At 39.4% G+C, this 18,966-nt stretch overlaps 2 pseudogenes; both read left to right on the forward strand.

Annotated features, from left to right (window-relative positions):
- The first annotated feature begins 693 nt into the window (after nucleotides 1-693).
- On the forward strand, nucleotides 694-1,648 carry LOC144310104 (18S ribosomal RNA; annotated as a pseudogene).
- Nucleotides 1,649-17,392: 15,744 nt separating this feature from the next.
- Nucleotides 17,393-18,346, forward strand: LOC144310105 (18S ribosomal RNA; annotated as a pseudogene).
- The last annotated feature ends 620 nt before the right edge of the window (nucleotides 18,347-18,966 follow it).

Genomic DNA, 18,966 nt, shown 5'->3' on the forward strand with positions numbered 1-18,966 from the left:
ATTCTAGGACACACGTGTGTACACGTACGTACACGTGTGTACACGTACGTACACGTGTGTACACGTACGTACACGTGTGTACACGTACGTACACGTGTGTACACGTACGTACACGTGTGTACACGTACGTACACGTGTGTACACGTACGTACACGTGTGTACACGTACGTACACGTGTGTACACGTACGTACACGTGTGTACACGTACGTACACGTGTGTACACGTACGTACACGTGTGTACACGTACGTACACGTACGTACACGTACGTACACGTGTGTACACGTACGTACACGTGTGTACACGTACGTACACGTGTGTACACGTACGTACACGCGCAAGACATTAAGTTAACTTATACAAACCCCCCTTACCCCCATAAACTCATGTCATCTATTATACACTTATTTATGTCCTGCCAAACCCCAAAAACAGGACTAAGTGCATACAATACTCACAAGCTTTATTTAAATTGTATACAAATGTATTGCTACTCTAGTTAACTTAACACAACAGTCTTACACGCATTCGATCTCGTGGTCTATCTATAGATAGCATCCCCTTTTTTTTCCTCTCATATTTACTATGTATTTTATTTATTATACACACTACAATTTCAGTATAAGTTAATGTAGCTTAATTAATAAAGCAAGGCACTGAAAATGCCAAGATGAGTCGCACGACTCCATAAACACAAAGGTTTGGTCCTAGCCTTCCTATTAGTTCTTAGTAGACTTACACATGCAAGTCTCCACGCCCCAGTGAGAATGCCCTTAAAATCAGCAGTGATCTAAAGGAGCAGGTATCAAGCACACTCTTAAGTAGCTCATAACACCTTGCTAAGCCACACCCCCACGGGATACAGCAGTGATAAAAATTAAGCCATAAACGAAAGTTTGACTAAGCCATACTAAAAAGGGTTGGTAAATTTCGTGCCAGCCACCGCGGTCATACGATTAACCCAAACTAATAGGCCCACGGCGTAAAGCGTGTTTAAGATACCTTTGCACTAAAGTTAAAACTTAACTAAGCCGTAAAAAGCTACAGTTACCATAAAATAGACCACGAAAGTGACTTTATAATAATCTGACTACACGATAGCTAAGACCCAAACTGGGATTAGATACCCCACTATGCTTAGCCCTAAACATAGATAATTTTACAACAAAATAATTCGCCAGAGGACTACTAGCAATAGCTTAAAACTCAAAGGACTTGGCGGTGCTTTATATCCCTCTAGAGGAGCCTGTTCTATAATCGATAAACCCCGATAAACCTCACCACCCTTTGCTAATTCAGTCTATATACCGCCATCTTCAGCAAACCCTCAAAAGGTAGAATAGTAAGCACAATCATTTTACATAAAAAAGTTAGGTCAAGGTGTAACTTATGGGGTGGGAAGAAATGGGCTACATTTTCTACCCAAGAACATTCCACGAACGTTTTTATGAAATTAAAAACTGAAGGAGGATTTAGTAGTAAATTAAGAATAGAGAGCTTAATTGAATAGGGCCATGAAGCACGCACACACCGCCCGTCACCCTCCTCAAGTAATAAGACACAACCATAACCATATTAACTTAACTAAGACACAAGAGGAGACAAGTCGTAACAAGGTAAGCATACCGGAAGGTGTGCTTGGATTAATCAAAGTGTAGCTTAACTAAAGCGTCTGGCCTACACCCAGAAGATTTCATTACTTATGACCACTTTGAACAAAAGCTAGCCCAACTAACCCCAAACTTAAGTATCACAGACATATAAAGTAAAACATTTAGTTAAATAATAAAAGTATAGGAGATAGAAATTTTAATTGGAGCGATAGAGATAGTACCGTAAGGGAATGATGAAAGACATCTTAACAGTATTAAACAGCAAAGATTACCCCTTTTACCTTTTGCATAATGAACTAGCCAGAAACGACTTAACAAAGAGAACTTAAGCTAAGCTCCCCGAAACCAGACGAGCTACCCATAAACAATCTAAAAGGATCAACTCATCTATGTAGCAAAATAGTGAGAAGATTTGTGGGTAGAGGTGAAAAGCCTAACGAGCCTGGTGATAGCTGGTTGCCCACAAACAGAATTTTAGTTCAACTTTAAATTTACCTAAAAAAAACAAAATTTTAATGTAAATTTAAAATATAGTCTAAGAAGGTACAGCTTCTTAGAATCAGGATACAACCTTTATTAGAGAGTATATACTAACATCACCATAGTTGGCTTAAAAGCAGCCACCAATTGAGAAAGCGTTCCAGCTCAACAAACAATATAACTTAATCCCAATCATATTACATCAACTCCTAATTATACCTCCTGGGCCATTCTATTTAAATATAGAAGCAACAATGCTAGTATGAGTAACAAGAACTATTTTCTCCCCGCATAAGCTTATATCAGAAACGGATAGACCACTGATAGTTAACAATCTGATAATATCAACCCAAAAATGAAATACTTATCTACCCTATTGTTAACCCAACACAGGCATGCATTTAAGGAAAGATTAAAAGGAGTAAAAGGAACTCGGCAAACACAAACCCCGCCTGTTTACCAAAAACATCACCTCCAGCATTTCTAGTATTGGAGGCACTGCCTGCCCAGTGACACTTGTTTAACGGCCGCGGTATCCTGACCGTGCAAAGGTAGCATAATCATTTGTTCTCTAAATAAGGACTTGTATGAATGGCCACACGAGGGTTTAACTGTCTCTTATTCCCAATCAGTGAAATTGACCTTCCCGTGAAGAGGCGGGAATGCCACAATAAGACGAGAAGACCCTATGGAGCTTTAATTAACTAACCCAAACTTATGGATACTAAATACCTACAAGGCATAACATTACACCATTATTGTGGGTTAGCAATTTAGGTTGGGGTGACCTCGGAATATAAAAAAACTCCCGAGTGATTAAAATTTAGACCCACAAGTCAAAATATAACATCACTTATTGATCCAATAATTTTTGATCAACGGAACAAGTTACCCTAGGGATAACAGCGCAATCCTATTCAAGAGTCCATATCGACAATAGGGTTTACGACCTCGATGTTGGATCAGGACATCCTAATGGTGCAGCAGCTATTAAGGGTTCGTTTGTTCAACGATTAAAGTCCTACGTGATCTGAGTTCAGACCGGAGTAATCCAGGTCGGTTTCTATCTATTATATAACCTCCCCCAGTACGAAAGGACAAGGGATGTAAGGCCTACCTCACAAAGGCGCCTTAAAACTAATAGATGAAGTCAACTCAATCTAACCAGTTTATCTCCTCATAAGCCCGAGAAAAGGGGCTTTGTTAGGGTGGCAGAGCCCGGTAACTGCGTAAAACTTAAACCTTTATTATCAGAGGTTCAATTCCTCTCCCTAACAAAATGTTCTTTATCAACATTATCTCTCTTATCATCCCAATCCTTCTTGCCGTAGCCTTCCTCACCCTCGTTGAACGAAAAGTCTTAGGCTACATACAACTTCGAAAAGGGCCTAATATCGTAGGCCCCTACGGCCTCCTTCAACCAATCGCAGATGCAGTAAAACTCTTCACAAAAGAACCTCTACGACCACTTACATCCTCCATATCAATATTCATTCTAGCCCCCATTCTAGCTCTATCACTAGCCCTAACTATATGAATCCCTCTCCCAATGCCCTACCCACTCATTAATATAAACTTAGGAGTCCTATTCATACTAGCAATATCAAGTCTCGCCGTATACTCCATCCTTTGGTCAGGATGAGCCTCAAACTCCAAATACGCTCTAATCGGAGCCCTCCGAGCAGTAGCTCAAACAATCTCATATGAAGTAACACTAGCAATCATTCTCCTATCAGTCCTCCTAATAAACGGGTCATTTACACTATCCACACTAATTATCACCCAAGAACATATATGACTAATCTTTCCGGCCTGGCCCCTAGCCATGATATGATTCATTTCTACTCTAGCAGAAACTAACCGAGCCCCCTTCGACTTAACTGAAGGAGAATCCGAACTAGTTTCTGGATTTAACGTAGAGTATGCAGCGGGTCCTTTTGCCCTATTCTTTCTAGCAGAGTACGCAAATATCATTATAATAAATATCCTCACAACAATTCTATTCTTCGGTGCATTCCACAACCCATTTATACCAGAACTCTACTCTATTAACTTCACTATAAAAACCCTCTTACTAACTATCTGCTTCCTATGAATTCGAGCATCATACCCTCGATTCCGCTATGATCAATTAATACACTTATTGTGAAAAAATTTTCTACCCCTAACTTTAGCCCTATGCATATGACATGTTGCCTTACCCATTATTACCGCGAGTATCCCACCCCAAACATAAGAAATATGTCTGATAAAAGAGTTACTTTGATAGAGTAAATAATAGAGGTTTAAATCCTCTTATTTCTAGAATAATAGGCTTCGAACCTAATCTTAAGAATTCAAAGATCTTCGTGCTACCAAACTTACACTATATTCTACAGTAAGGTCAGCTAAATTAAGCTATCGGGCCCATACCCCGAAAATGTTGGTTTATACCCTTCCCGTACTAATAAAACCCCCTATTCTCACTATTATTATAGCAACTATCATGGCAGGGACCATAATCGTCATACTAAGCTCGCACTGATTACTGATCTGAATTGGATTCGAAATAAACATGCTAGCCATCATCCCTATCCTCATAAAAAAGTATAATCCACGAGCCATAGAAGCCTCTACAAAATATTTTCTTACACAAGCTACTGCCTCAATATTACTAATAATAGGAGTCACCATTAACCTTCTTTACTCCGGCCAATGAGTAATCTCAAAAATCTCAAACCCCATCGCATCCATCATAATAACCACCGCCCTAACAATAAAACTAGGCCTATCTCCATTCCACTTCTGAGTTCCCGAAGTAGCACAAGGAGTAACACTTATATCAGGAATAATCCTACTAACATGACAAAAAATCGCACCTATATCCATCCTATATCAAATCTCCCCATCAATTAACACCAACCTTCTTATACTAATAGCCCTCGCATCCGTTCTAGTAGGAGGCTGAGGCGGACTAAATCAAACTCAACTACGAAAAATCATAGCATACTCCTCCATTGCCCACATAGGCTGAATAGCCGCTATCATTATTTACAACCCTACAATAATAATCCTAAACTTAACTTTATATATTCTAATAACACTATCTACCTTCATACTATTCATATTAAACTCATCCACCACAACCTTATCCTTATCCCACATATGAAATAAATTTCCCCTAATCACCTCCATAATCTTAATCTTAATATTATCCCTAGGAGGACTACCCCCATTATCTGGCTTCATCCCTAAATGAATAATTATTCAAGAATTAACAAAAAATAACATAATTATTATTCCAACACTAATAGCCATCACCGCTCTACTTAACTTATATTTCTACCTGCGACTCACATATAGCACCGCACTTACCATATTCCCGTCCACAAATAACATAAAAATAAAATGACAATTCGAGTACACAAAAAAGGCAACCCTACTACCCCCCTTAATCATTATCTCAACTATACTACTCCCGCTAACACCTATATTATCAGTCTTGGACTAGGAGTTTAGGTTAGACCAGACCAAGAGCCTTCAAAGCTCTAAGCAAGTGCTATACACTTAACCCCTGACCAAATCACCTCTAAGGGCTGCAAGAATCTATCTTACATCAATTGAATGCAAATCAAACACTTTAATTAAGCTAAGCCCTCCCTAGATTGGTGAGCTTCTACCTCACGAAATTTTAGTTAACAGCTAAATACCCTAGTAACTGGCTTCAATCTACCTTCTCCCGCCGCGTAGAAAAAAAAGGCGGGAGAAGCCCCGGCGGCGTCTAGGCTGCTTCTTTGAATTTGCAATTCAATATGAAAATTCACCACAGAGCTTGGCAAAAAGAGGACTTAAACCTCTATTTTTAGATTTACAGTCTAATGCTTTTATCAGCCATTTTACCTATGTTCATTAACCGATGACTGTTCTCTACTAATCACAAAGATATTGGTACTTTATACTTACTATTTGGAGCATGAGCCGGCATAGTAGGCACTGCCTTGAGCCTCCTCATCCGAGCCGAACTAGGTCAGCCCGGTACTTTACTAGGCGACGATCAAATTTATAACGTCGTCGTAACCGCCCATGCTTTCGTAATAATCTTCTTCATAGTCATGCCCATTATAATTGGGGGCTTTGGAAACTGACTAGTGCCATTAATAATTGGTGCTCCGGACATGGCATTCCCCCGAATAAATAACATGAGCTTCTGACTTCTTCCTCCATCTTTTCTTCTACTATTAGCATCTTCTATGGTAGAAGCAGGTGCAGGAACGGGGTGGACCGTTTACCCCCCACTGGCTGGCAATCTGGCCCATGCAGGAGCATCCGTTGATCTTACAATTTTCTCCTTACATTTAGCCGGAGTCTCTTCTATTTTAGGGGCAATTAATTTCATTACTACTATTATCAACATAAAACCCCCTGCAATATCCCAGTATCAAACCCCCCTATTTGTATGATCAGTACTAATTACAGCAGTTCTACTCCTACTATCCCTGCCTGTACTGGCTGCTGGAATTACAATACTTTTAACAGACCGTAATCTTAATACGACATTTTTCGATCCCGCTGGAGGAGGAGACCCTATCCTATATCAACACTTATTCTGATTCTTCGGACATCCTGAAGTTTACATTCTTATCCTGCCAGGGTTCGGAATAATTTCTCACATTGTCACTTACTACTCAGGGAAAAAAGAGCCTTTCGGCTATATAGGAATAGTATGGGCAATAATATCTATTGGGTTTTTAGGCTTTATCGTATGAGCTCACCATATGTTTACTGTAGGAATAGACGTAGACACACGAGCATACTTCACATCCGCCACTATAATTATCGCTATTCCAACAGGAGTAAAAGTATTTAGTTGACTGGCAACACTTCACGGAGGCAATATTAAATGATCTCCAGCTATGCTATGAGCTTTAGGGTTTATTTTCTTATTCACAGTAGGCGGGCTAACAGGCATTGTCCTAGCTAATTCGTCCTTAGACATCGTTCTTCATGATACGTATTATGTTGTAGCTCATTTTCACTATGTGCTCTCAATGGGAGCAGTTTTTGCCATTATGGGAGGATTTGCCCACTGATTCCCCTTATTCTCAGGTTATACTCTTAACGATACTTGAGCAAAGATTCACTTTACAATTATATTTGTGGGAGTAAATATAACTTTCTTCCCTCAGCATTTCCTAGGTTTATCCGGAATACCTCGTCGGTACTCTGACTATCCAGATGCATATACCACCTGAAATACCGTCTCCTCTATAGGATCGTTTATCTCGCTTACAGCGGTGATGCTTATAATTTTTATAATCTGAGAGGCCTTTGCATCCAAACGAGAAGTTGCTATAGTAGAACTTACTACAACTAATATTGAATGACTACATGGATGTCCCCCTCCATATCACACGTTCGAAGAACCTACATATGTAATCCAAAAATAAGAAAGGAAGGAATCGAACCCCCTAAAATTGGTTTCAAGCCAATGTCATAACCACTATGTCTTTCTCAATCAGGAGGTATTAGTAAAATATTACATAACTTTGTCAAGGTTAAATTATAGGTGAAACCCCTATATACCTCTATGGCGTACCCATTTCAACTCGGATTACAGGACGCAACCTCCCCTATTATAGAGGAGCTACTTCATTTTCATGACCATACACTAATAATTGTATTCTTAATCAGTTCTTTAGTTCTCTACATCATTTCCCTAATATTGACTACAAAATTAACTCATACAAGCACAATAGACGCACAGGAAGTAGAAACAGTATGAACTATCCTACCCGCCATTATCCTAATCCTAATCGCTCTACCTTCCCTCCGAATCCTTTATATAATAGACGAAATCAATAACCCCTCTTTAACCGTGAAAACAATAGGCCACCAATGATACTGAAGCTATGAATATACTGATTATGAAGACTTAAACTTTGACTCCTACATAATCCCAACACAAGAATTAAAGCCAGGAGAACTCCGACTATTAGAAGTAGACAACCGAGTTGTCCTCCCAATAGAAATAACCATCCGAATACTTATTTCTTCAGAAGACGTTTTGCATTCATGAGCTGTTCCATCACTAGGTCTAAAAACTGACGCTATTCCAGGACGACTAAACCAAACCACCCTTATAGCCATACGACCGGGACTGTATTATGGCCAGTGCTCTGAAATCTGCGGATCTAACCATAGCTTTATACCCATTGTTCTTGAAATAGTCCCCCTATCTTATTTTGAAACCTGATCTGCCTTAATAGTATAACCTAGACTAGACTTACTCATTAAGAAGCTATAAAGCATTAACCTTTTAAGTTAAAGACTGGGAGTTTTAACCTCCCCTTAATGAAATGCCACAGCTAGACACATCCACCTGATTTATTATAATCTTTTCAATATTTCTCACCCTCTTCATTCTATTCCAACTAAAAATTTCAAATCACCACTACCCGGAAAACCCAATAACCAAGTCTACTAAAATCACTAGTCAACATAATCCTTGAGAAAACAAATGAACGAAAATTTATTCGCCTCTTTCGCTGCCACCTCAATAATAGGTCTCCCTATTGTAGTACTGATCGTCATATTCCCTTCCATTTTATTCCCAGCACCCAATCGCCTAATCAATAATCGGTTAATCTCCATTCAGCAATGATTAATTCAATTAACATCAAAACAAATACTAGCAATTCATAATCAAAAGGGACGAACCTGAGCTCTCATACTTATATCACTAATTCTATTCATTGGTTCAACTAACCTACTTGGACTACTACCCCACTCATTTACGCCCACGACACAACTCTCTATAAACCTCGGAATAGCAATCCCCCTATGAGCAGGGACAGTAATTACCGGTTTCCGCTATAAGACCAAAGCATCCTTGGCACACTTTCTACCCCAAGGCACCCCTCTTCCCCTAATTCCAATACTAGTAATCATCGAAACTATTAGTCTATTCATTCAACCCATAGCTCTAGCCGTTCGATTAACCGCCAATATTACTGCAGGACACCTCCTAATCCATTTGATTGGAGGGGCTACCTTAGCTCTTATTAATATTAGCGCGACCACAGCTTTCATCACTTTTATTATTTTAATTCTATTTACGATTCTAGAGTTTGCTGTTGCCTTAATTCAAGCCTATGTCTTTACCTTACTAGTAAGTCTATACTTACATGACAACACCTAATGACCCACCAAACTCACGCTTACCATATAGTTAACCCAAGCCCATGACCGCTAACAGGAGCCCTTTCTGCCCTTCTTATAACATCGGGTCTTATCATATGATTTCACTATAACTCAATATCCCTACTTACATTAGGATTCACAACCAACCTGCTAACCATATACCAGTGATGACGAGATGTGATCCGAGAAGGCACATTCCAAGGACATCACACCCCTATTGTACAAAAAGGACTACGGTACGGAATAGTTCTTTTTATTGTATCAGAAGTATTTTTCTTTGCAGGCTTCTTTTGAGCCTTTTACCATTCCAGCCTAGCCCCTACTCCTGAACTTGGAGGTTGCTGACCTCCCACCGGCATTATTCCTCTTAACCCACTAGAAGTTCCTCTACTCAACACCTCAGTCCTCCTAGCCTCCGGAGTATCTATTACTTGAGCCCATCATAGTTTAATAGAAGGCAATCGTAAACACATACTTCAAGGCCTATTTATTACAATCTCCTTAGGCGTATATTTTACACTATTACAGGCCTCCGAATACTACGAGACATCTTTTACAATCTCCGACGGAGTGTACGGATCTACCTTTTTTATAGCTACTGGGTTTCACGGACTACATGTAATTATTGGCTCCACATTCCTTATCGTGTGCTTTCTCCGACAACTATACTACCACTTCACATCAAACCACCACTTCGGATTTGAAGCCGCTGCATGATATTGACACTTTGTTGATGTAGTCTGACTATTCTTATATGTATCTATTTATTGATGAGGATCCTATTTCTTTAGTATAACTAGTACAATTGACTTCCAATCAGTTAGCTCCAGATCAACCTGGAAAGAAGTAATAAACGTAATACTAACCTTGATAACTAATGTAACCCTAGCGTCCTTACTTGTACTAATCGCATTCTGACTTCCCCAACTAAATATTTATACAGACAAGACAAGCCCCTACGAATGTGGTTTTGACCCCATGGGATCTGCTCGCCTACCTTTCTCTATAAAATTCTTCCTAGTTGCCATCACATTCCTGCTTTTCGACCTAGAAATCGCACTCCTACTCCCACTTCCCTGAGCGTCACAAACCAACAAGTTGACAACAATACTTATCATAGCACTCCTACTAATCTCCCTCCTAGCTGCAAGCCTAGCGTACGAATGAACCGAAAAGGGGCTAGAATGAACCGAATATGATAATTAGTTTAAGCCAAAACAAATGATTTCGACTCATTAGATTATGATTTATCTCATAATTATCATATGTCCATAGTATATATTAATATCTTTCTGGCATTCATTCTTTCTCTAATAGGTATACTTGTTTATCGATCACACCTAATATCATCGCTACTATGCTTAGAGGGCATAATATTATCACTATTTGTAATAATATCTGTAACTATTCTCAACAACCACCTTACATTAGCCAGCATGATACCAATCGTACTACTAGTATTTGCTGCCTGCGAAGCAGCATTAGGACTATCTCTACTAGTTATAGTATCTAACACCTACGGGACTGATTACGTACAAAACCTAAACCTCTTACAATGCTAAAAATTATCATCCCCACTATCATACTGATCCCCCTTACATGAGTATCAAAGCCTAACATAATCTGAATTAACACGACAACATATGGTTTGCTAATCAGCTTAATCAGCTTATTCTACCTGAATCAACCAAATGATAATACATTGAACCCCTCCTTAATATTTTTCTCTGACTCCCTATCAGCACCGCTACTAGCACTTACAACATGACTTCTACCCCTTATACTTATAGCAAGCCAACACCATTTATCAAAAGAACCCTTAACTCGAAAAAAACTATATATTTCAATACTGATTCTTCTCCAGTTGTTCCTAATTATAACTTTCACCGCCTCTGAACTTATCTTCTTTTACATCCTATTTGAGGCAACACTAATCCCAACCCTGATCATTATTACCCGATGGGGGAATCAAACTGAACGACTAAACGCAGGGCTCTACTTCTTATTTTATACTTTAATAGGATCTCTCCCACTCCTAGTAGCTCTCCTTTACATCCACAATTTCATGGGCTCCCTAAATTTTCTCATAATTCAATACTGAATTCAACCTCTGCCAAACTCCTGATCTAATGTTTTCTTATGATTGGCATGCATGATAGCATTCATAGTAAAGATACCTCTATACGGCCTCCACTTGTGACTACCAAAAGCACACGTAGAGGCCCCTATTGCCGGCTCCATGGTACTTGCCGCCGTACTCCTGAAATTAGGAGGCTATGGCATGATACGAATTACAACCCTACTAAACCCCCTGACCAACTTCATAGCGTATCCTTTCATAATATTATCTCTATGAGGCATAATCATAACAAGCTCTATCTGTCTCCGTCAAACAGATCTAAAATCCCTAATTGCATACTCCTCAGTTAGTCATATGGCACTCGTTATTGTAGCGGTTCTTATTCAAACACCATGAAGTTATATAGGTGCAACAGCCCTAATAATTGCCCATGGTTTAACATCCTCGATGCTATTCTGCTTAGCCAACTCCAATTACGAACGAATCCATAGCCGTACTATGATTCTCGCACGAGGACTTCAAACCCTCCTTCCCCTGATAGCAGCCTGATGGTTATTAGCAAGCCTCACAAATCTGGCTCTTCCTCCAACAATTAATCTTATCGGAGAACTATTTGTAGTGATATCCTCATTCTCATGATCCAACATTACTATTATTCTAATAGGAATTAACATCACCATCACTGCCCTATACTCACTTTATATACTAATCACCACACAGCGTGGTAAATATTCCCACCATATCAAAAATATCAAACCGTCATTCACACGAGAAAATGCCCTAATAACCTTGCATCTACTGCCTCTACTCCTCCTATCCCTTAACCCTAAAATTATTCTCGGTCCCATCTACTGTAAGCATAGTTTAACAAAAACATTAGATTGTGAATCTAATAATAAAAGCTCAAACCTTTTTGCTTACCGAAAAAGTACTGCAAGAACTGCTAACTCATGCTCCCATGTATAAGAACATGGCTTTTTCAACTTTTATAGGATAGAAGTAATCCATTGGTCTTAGGAACCAAAAAATTGGTGCAACTCCAAATAAAAGTAATAAATATATTTACTTCATGCATAATCACAGCTCTAGTCATTCTTACTTTGCCCATCATTATAACCTCTACTAAACTCTACAAAAATAAGCTATACCCATACTATGTAAAAACCGCTACTTCTTACGCATTCATAATTAGCATAATTCCCACAATAATATTCATCTACTCAGGACAGGAAACAATTGTTTCAAACTGACATTGAATAACAATCCAGACCATAAAACTATCCATGAGTTTTAAATTAGACTACTTCTCAATAATCTTTGTGCCCGTAGCCCTTTTTGTCACGTGGTCTATTATAGAGTTTTCTATATGATATATACACTCCGATCCTTATATTAACCGATTTTTCAAGTATCTTCTCTTATTTCTTATTACTATAATAGTCTTAGTCACCGCAAACAACATATTCCAACTATTCATTGGCTGAGAAGGAGTTGGCATTATATCATTTTTACTTATTGGATGATGATACGGCCGAACCGATGCAAATACAGCTGCCCTACAAGCTATCCTCTATAACCGTATTGGAGATGTAGGCTTCATTATAACCATAGCATGGTTTCTATTGAACTTAAACACATGAGACCTTCAACAAATCTTTATTACAACAAACGATAATTTTAATTTGCCGCTACTTGGCTTACTATTAGCAGCTACCGGTAAATCTGCTCAATTCGGCTTACATCCCTGACTCCCCTCAGCCATAGAAGGCCCCACTCCTGTATCAGCCCTACTTCACTCAAGCACAATAGTTGTAGCAGGAGTATTTCTTCTTATCCGCTTTCATCCACTAATAGAGCATAATCAAACTATTCAAACCCTCACTTTATGCTTAGGGGCTATTACTACACTATTTACTGCAATCTGCGCTCTTACACAGAACGATATCAAAAAAATTGTAGCGTTCTCTACCTCAAGCCAACTAGGCCTAATAATAGTAACAATTGGCATTAACCAGCCTTACCTAGCCTTCTTACACATCTGCACTCACGCATTTTTTAAAGCTATGTTATTCATATGTTCAGGGTCAATTATCCACAGCCTAAACGATGAACAAGACATTCGAAAGATAGGTGGCCTATTTAAAGTCCTTCCCTTCACCACAACTTCCCTGATTGTCGGAAGCCTCGCATTAACAGGCATACCTTTCCTTACAGGATTCTACTCCAAAGACCTGATCATCGAGTCCGCTAACACGTCGAATACCAACGCCTGAGCCCTCTTAATTACACTCGTTGCCACATCCCTAACCGCTGCCTACAGCACCCGAATTATATTCTTCGCTCTACTAGGCCAGCCCCGCTTCTCCCCTATAATCCTTATCAACGAGAATAATCCTCTCCTAATTAACTCTATTAAACGACTCCTTATCGGAAGTGTATTTGCAGGATACATTATCTCCCACAGCATCACACCCACCACCATCCCACAGATAACTATGCCTCATTATCTAAAAATGATAGCCCTTGCAGTAACTATCTTGGGTTTCATCCTGGCACTAGAACTAAACCTTACCATACAAGGACTCAAATTTAACTATCCATCTAATTACTTTAAATTTTCCACCCTCCTTGGCTATTATCCAACCATTATGCACCGCCTCACACCTAAAACAAGTTTAACCATCAGCCAGAAATCAGCATCTATACTTCTGGACTCCATCTGACTAGAAAACATCCTACCCAAATCAATCTCGTATTTCCAAATAAAATCTTCTACCCTTATTTCAAATCAAAAGGGTCTCATCAAGCTCTATTTCCTATCGTTCATACTAACTATAATTCTCAGCCTACTAATCCTTAATTACCACGGGTAACTTCCATGATAACCAACACACCAGTTAACAGCGACCAACCTGTAACAATCACCAACCAGGTTCCATAACTATATAAAGCCGCAATACCCATAGCCTCTTCACTAAAAAACCCAGAGTCCCCCGTATCATAAATTACCCAATCCCCTATTCCATTAAACTTTAATACTACCTCCACCTCATCATCCTTCAAAATATAGCAAGCAGTCAACAACTCAGACAATAGACCAGTAATAAAAGCCGCTAGAACAGCCTTATTTGAAACTCACACCTCAGGGTATTGCTCAGTAGCCATAGCAGTTGTATAACCAAATACTACTAATATACCCCCCAAATAAATTAAAAACACTATCAGCCCTAAAAAAGAACCCCCAAAATTCAGAACAATCGCACAACCAATCCCACCGCTAATAATTAGCACAAGCCCACCATAAATAGGAGATGGTTTAGTGGCAAAACCCACAAAACTCATCACAAAAACGATACTTAAAATAAATACAATGTATGTTATCATTATTCCTACATGGAATTTAACCATGACTAATGACATGAAAAATCATCGTTGTATTTCAACTATAAGAACATTAATGACCAACATTCGAAAAACCCACCCACTAGCCAAAATTGTCAACAATTCATTCATTGACCTCCCAGCGCCATCTAACATCTCTGCTTGATGGAATTTCGGGTCCTTATTAGGAGTATGCTTGATTCTACAGATTCTAACAGGTTTATTTCTAGCTATACACTACACATCGGACACGGCCACAGCTTTTTCATCGGTCACCCACATCTGTCGAGACGTTAACTACGGCTGAATTATCCGCTATATACATGCAAATGGCGCTTCCATATTCTTCATCTGCCTATTCATACATGTGGGACGAGGCCTATACTATGGATCCTATGTATTCATAGAAACATGAAACATTGGAATTGTACTACTATTCGCAACCATAGCCACAGCATTCATAGGCTATGTACTGCCGTGAGGACAAATATCATTTTGAGGGGCAACTGTAATCACTAACCTTCTCTCCGCCATCCCCTATATCGGAACCAACTTAGTAGAGTGAATCTGAGGTGGCTTCTCAGTAGACAAAGCAACCTTAACACGATTCTTTGCATTTCATTTTATCTTTCCATTCATCATCGCAGCTCTAGCAATAGTACACCTCCTATTTCTACACGAAACCGGATCCAACAACCCCTCAGGAATCACATCAGACTCAGACAAAATTCCGTTTCACCCCTACTACACAATTAAAGATATCCTAGGAATCCTACTCCTGCTCCTAGTCTTAATATCACTAGTTTTATTTTCACCAGACCTATTAGGAGATCCAGACAACTACACCCCTGCAAACCCCCTAAACACCCCTCCACATATCAAACCTGAATGATACTTCCTATTCGCCTATGCCATCCTACGATCTATCCCTAATAAATTAGGAGGTGTACTCGCCCTAGTATTCTCCATCCTAATTTTAGCATTCATTCCATTCCTCCACACATCTAAGCAACGCAGTATAATATTCCGACCCCTCAGCCAATGCCTATTCTGACTTTTAGTCGCCGATCTTCTCACTTTAACTTGGATTGGAGGACAGCCAGTTGAACACCCTTTCATCATTATCGGACAGGTCGCCTCAATTCTATATTTCACCATCCTATTGATTCTAATGCCAACAATTAGCGTTATCGAAAATAATCTTCTAAAATGAAGAGTCTTTGTAGTATAATCATTACCTTGGTCTTGTAAACCAAAAATGGAGAGTAGTCGCCCTCCCTAAGACTCAAGGAAGAAGCTCTTGCTCCACCATCAGCACCCAAAGCTGAAATTCTTCTTAAACTATTCCCTGACACCCCCTACATTCATATATTGGACCACCTCTACTGTGCTATGTCAGTATCTCCAAAAAATCCTTCTTTCCCTCCCCTATGTACGTCGTGCATTAATGGCTTGCCCCATGCATATAAGCATGTACATGATATTATATCTTTACATAGGACATGTCTAGTCCAATTCCACAACCCATTGATCCTCAACAGTAACTAGATGCATATCACTTAGTCCAATAAGGGCTTAATCACCATGCCTCGAGAAACCATCAATCCTTGCCTGTAATGTCACTCTTCTCGCTCCGGGCCCATGCTAATGTGGGGGTTACTATCATGAAACTATACCTGGCATCTGGTTCTTACCTCAGGGCCATGACTCTATTTATTCCAATCCTACTAATTCTCGCAAATGGGACATCTCGATGGACTAGTGACTAATCAGCCCATGATCACACATAACTGTGGTGTCATGCATTTGGTATCTTTTATTTTTAGGGGGGGAATCTGCTATCACTCATCTATGACCGCAACGGCACTAACTCTAACTTATCTTCTGCTCTCAGGGAATATGCCCGTCGCGGCCCTAATGCAGTCAAATAACTTGTAGCTGGACTTATTCATTATCATTTATCAACTCACGCATAAAATCAAGGTGCTATTCAGTCAATGGTTTCAGGACATATAATTCTAGGACACACGTGTGTACACGTACGTACACGTGTGTACACGTACGTACACGTGTGTACACGTACGTACACGTGTGTACACGTACGTACACGTGTGTACACGTACGTACACGTGTGTACACGTACGTACACGTACGTACACGTACGTACACGTACGTACACGTGTGTACACGTACGTACACGTGTGTACACGTACGTACACGTGTGTACACGTACGTACACGTGTGTACACGTACGTACACGTGTGTACACGTACGTACACGTGTGTACACGTACGTACACGCGCAAGACATTAAGTTAACTTATACAAACCCCCCTTACCCCCCATAAACTCATGTCATCTATTATACACTTATTTATGTCCTGCCAAACCCCAAAAACAGGACTAAGTGCATACAATACTCACAAGCTTTATTTAAATTGTATACAAATGTATTGCTACTCTAGTTAACTTAACACAACAGTCTTACACGCATTCGATCTCGTGGTCTATCTATAGATAGCATCCCCTTTTTTTTTCCTCTCATATTTACTATGTATTTTATTTATTATACACACTACAATTTCAGTATAAGTTAATGTAGCTTAATTAATAAAGCAAGGCACTGAAAATGCCAAGATGAGTCGCACGACTCCATAAACACAAAGGTTTGGTCCTAGCCTTCCTATTAGTTCTTAGTAGACTTACACATGCAAGTCTCCACGCCCCAGTGAGAATGCCCTTAAAATCAGCAGTGATCTAAAGGAGCAGGTATCAAGCACACTCTTAAGTAGCTCATAACACCTTGCTAAGCCACACCCCCACGGGATACAGCAGTGATAAAAATTAAGCCATAAACGAAAGTTTGACTAAGCCATACTAAAAAGGGTTGGTAAATTTCGTGCCAGCCACCGCGGTCATACGATTAACCCAAACTAATAGGCCCACGGCGTAAAGCGTGTTTAAGATACCTTTGCACTAAAGTTAAAACTTAACTAAGCCGTAAAAAGCTACAGTTACCATAAAATAGACCACGAAAGTGACTTTATAATAATCTGACTACACGATAGCTAAGACCCAAACTGGGATTAGATACCCACTATGCTTAGCCCTAAACATAGATAATTTTACAACAAAATAATTCGCCAGAGGACTACTAGCAATAGCTTAAAACTCAAAGGACTTGGCGGTGCTTTATATCCCTCTAGAGGAGCCTGTTCTATAATCGATAAACCCCGATAAACCTCACCACCCTTTGCTAATTCAGTCTATATACCGCCATCTTCAGCAAACCCTCAAAAGGTAGAATAGTAAGCACAATCATTTTACATAAAAAAGTTAGGTCAAGGTGTAACTTATGGGGTGGGAAGAAATGGGCTACATTTTCTACCCAAGAACATTCCACGAACGTTTTTATGAAATTAAAAACTGAAGGAGGATTTAGTAGTAAATTAAGAATAGAGAGCTTAATTGAATAGGGCCATGAAGCACGCACACACCGCCCGTCACCCTCCTCAAGTAATAAGACACAACCATAACCATATTAACTTAACTAAGACACAAGAGGAGACAAGTCGTAACAAGGTAAGCATACCGGAAGGTGTGCTTGGATTAATCAAAGTGTAGCTTAACTAAAGCGTCTGGCCTACACCCAGAAGATTTCATTACTTATGACCACTTTGAACAAAAGCTAGCCCAACTAACCCCAAACTTAAGTATCACAGACATATAAAGTAAAACATTTAGTTAAATAATAAAAGTATAGGAGATAGAAATTTTAATTGGAGCGATAGAGATAGTACCGTAAGGGAATGATGAAAGACATCTTAACAGTATTAAACAGCAAAGATTACCCCTTTTACCTTTTGCATAATGAACTAGCCAGAAACGACTTAACAAAGAGAACTTAAGCTAAGCTCCCCGAAACCAGACGAGCTACCCATAAACAATCTAAAAGGATCAACTCATCTATGTAGCAAAATAGTGAGAAGATTTGTGGGTAGAGGTGAAAAGCCTAACGAGCCTGGTGATAGCTGGTTGCCCACAAACAGAATTTTAGTTCAACTTTAAATTTACCTAAAAAAAAACAAAATTTTAATGTAAATTTAAAATATAGTCTAAGAAGGTACAGCTTCTTAGAATCAGGATACAACCTTTATTAGAGAGTATATACTAACATCACCATAGTTGGCTTAAAAGCAGCCACCAATTGAGAAAGCGTTCCAGCTCAACAAACA

The sequence above is a fragment of the Canis aureus genome, unplaced genomic scaffold (assembly GCF_053574225.1).
Source record: "Canis aureus isolate CA01 unplaced genomic scaffold, VMU_Caureus_v.1.0 ptg000408l_RagTag, whole genome shotgun sequence".
NCBI classification, from domain to species: domain Eukaryota; kingdom Metazoa; phylum Chordata; class Mammalia; order Carnivora; family Canidae; genus Canis; species Canis aureus.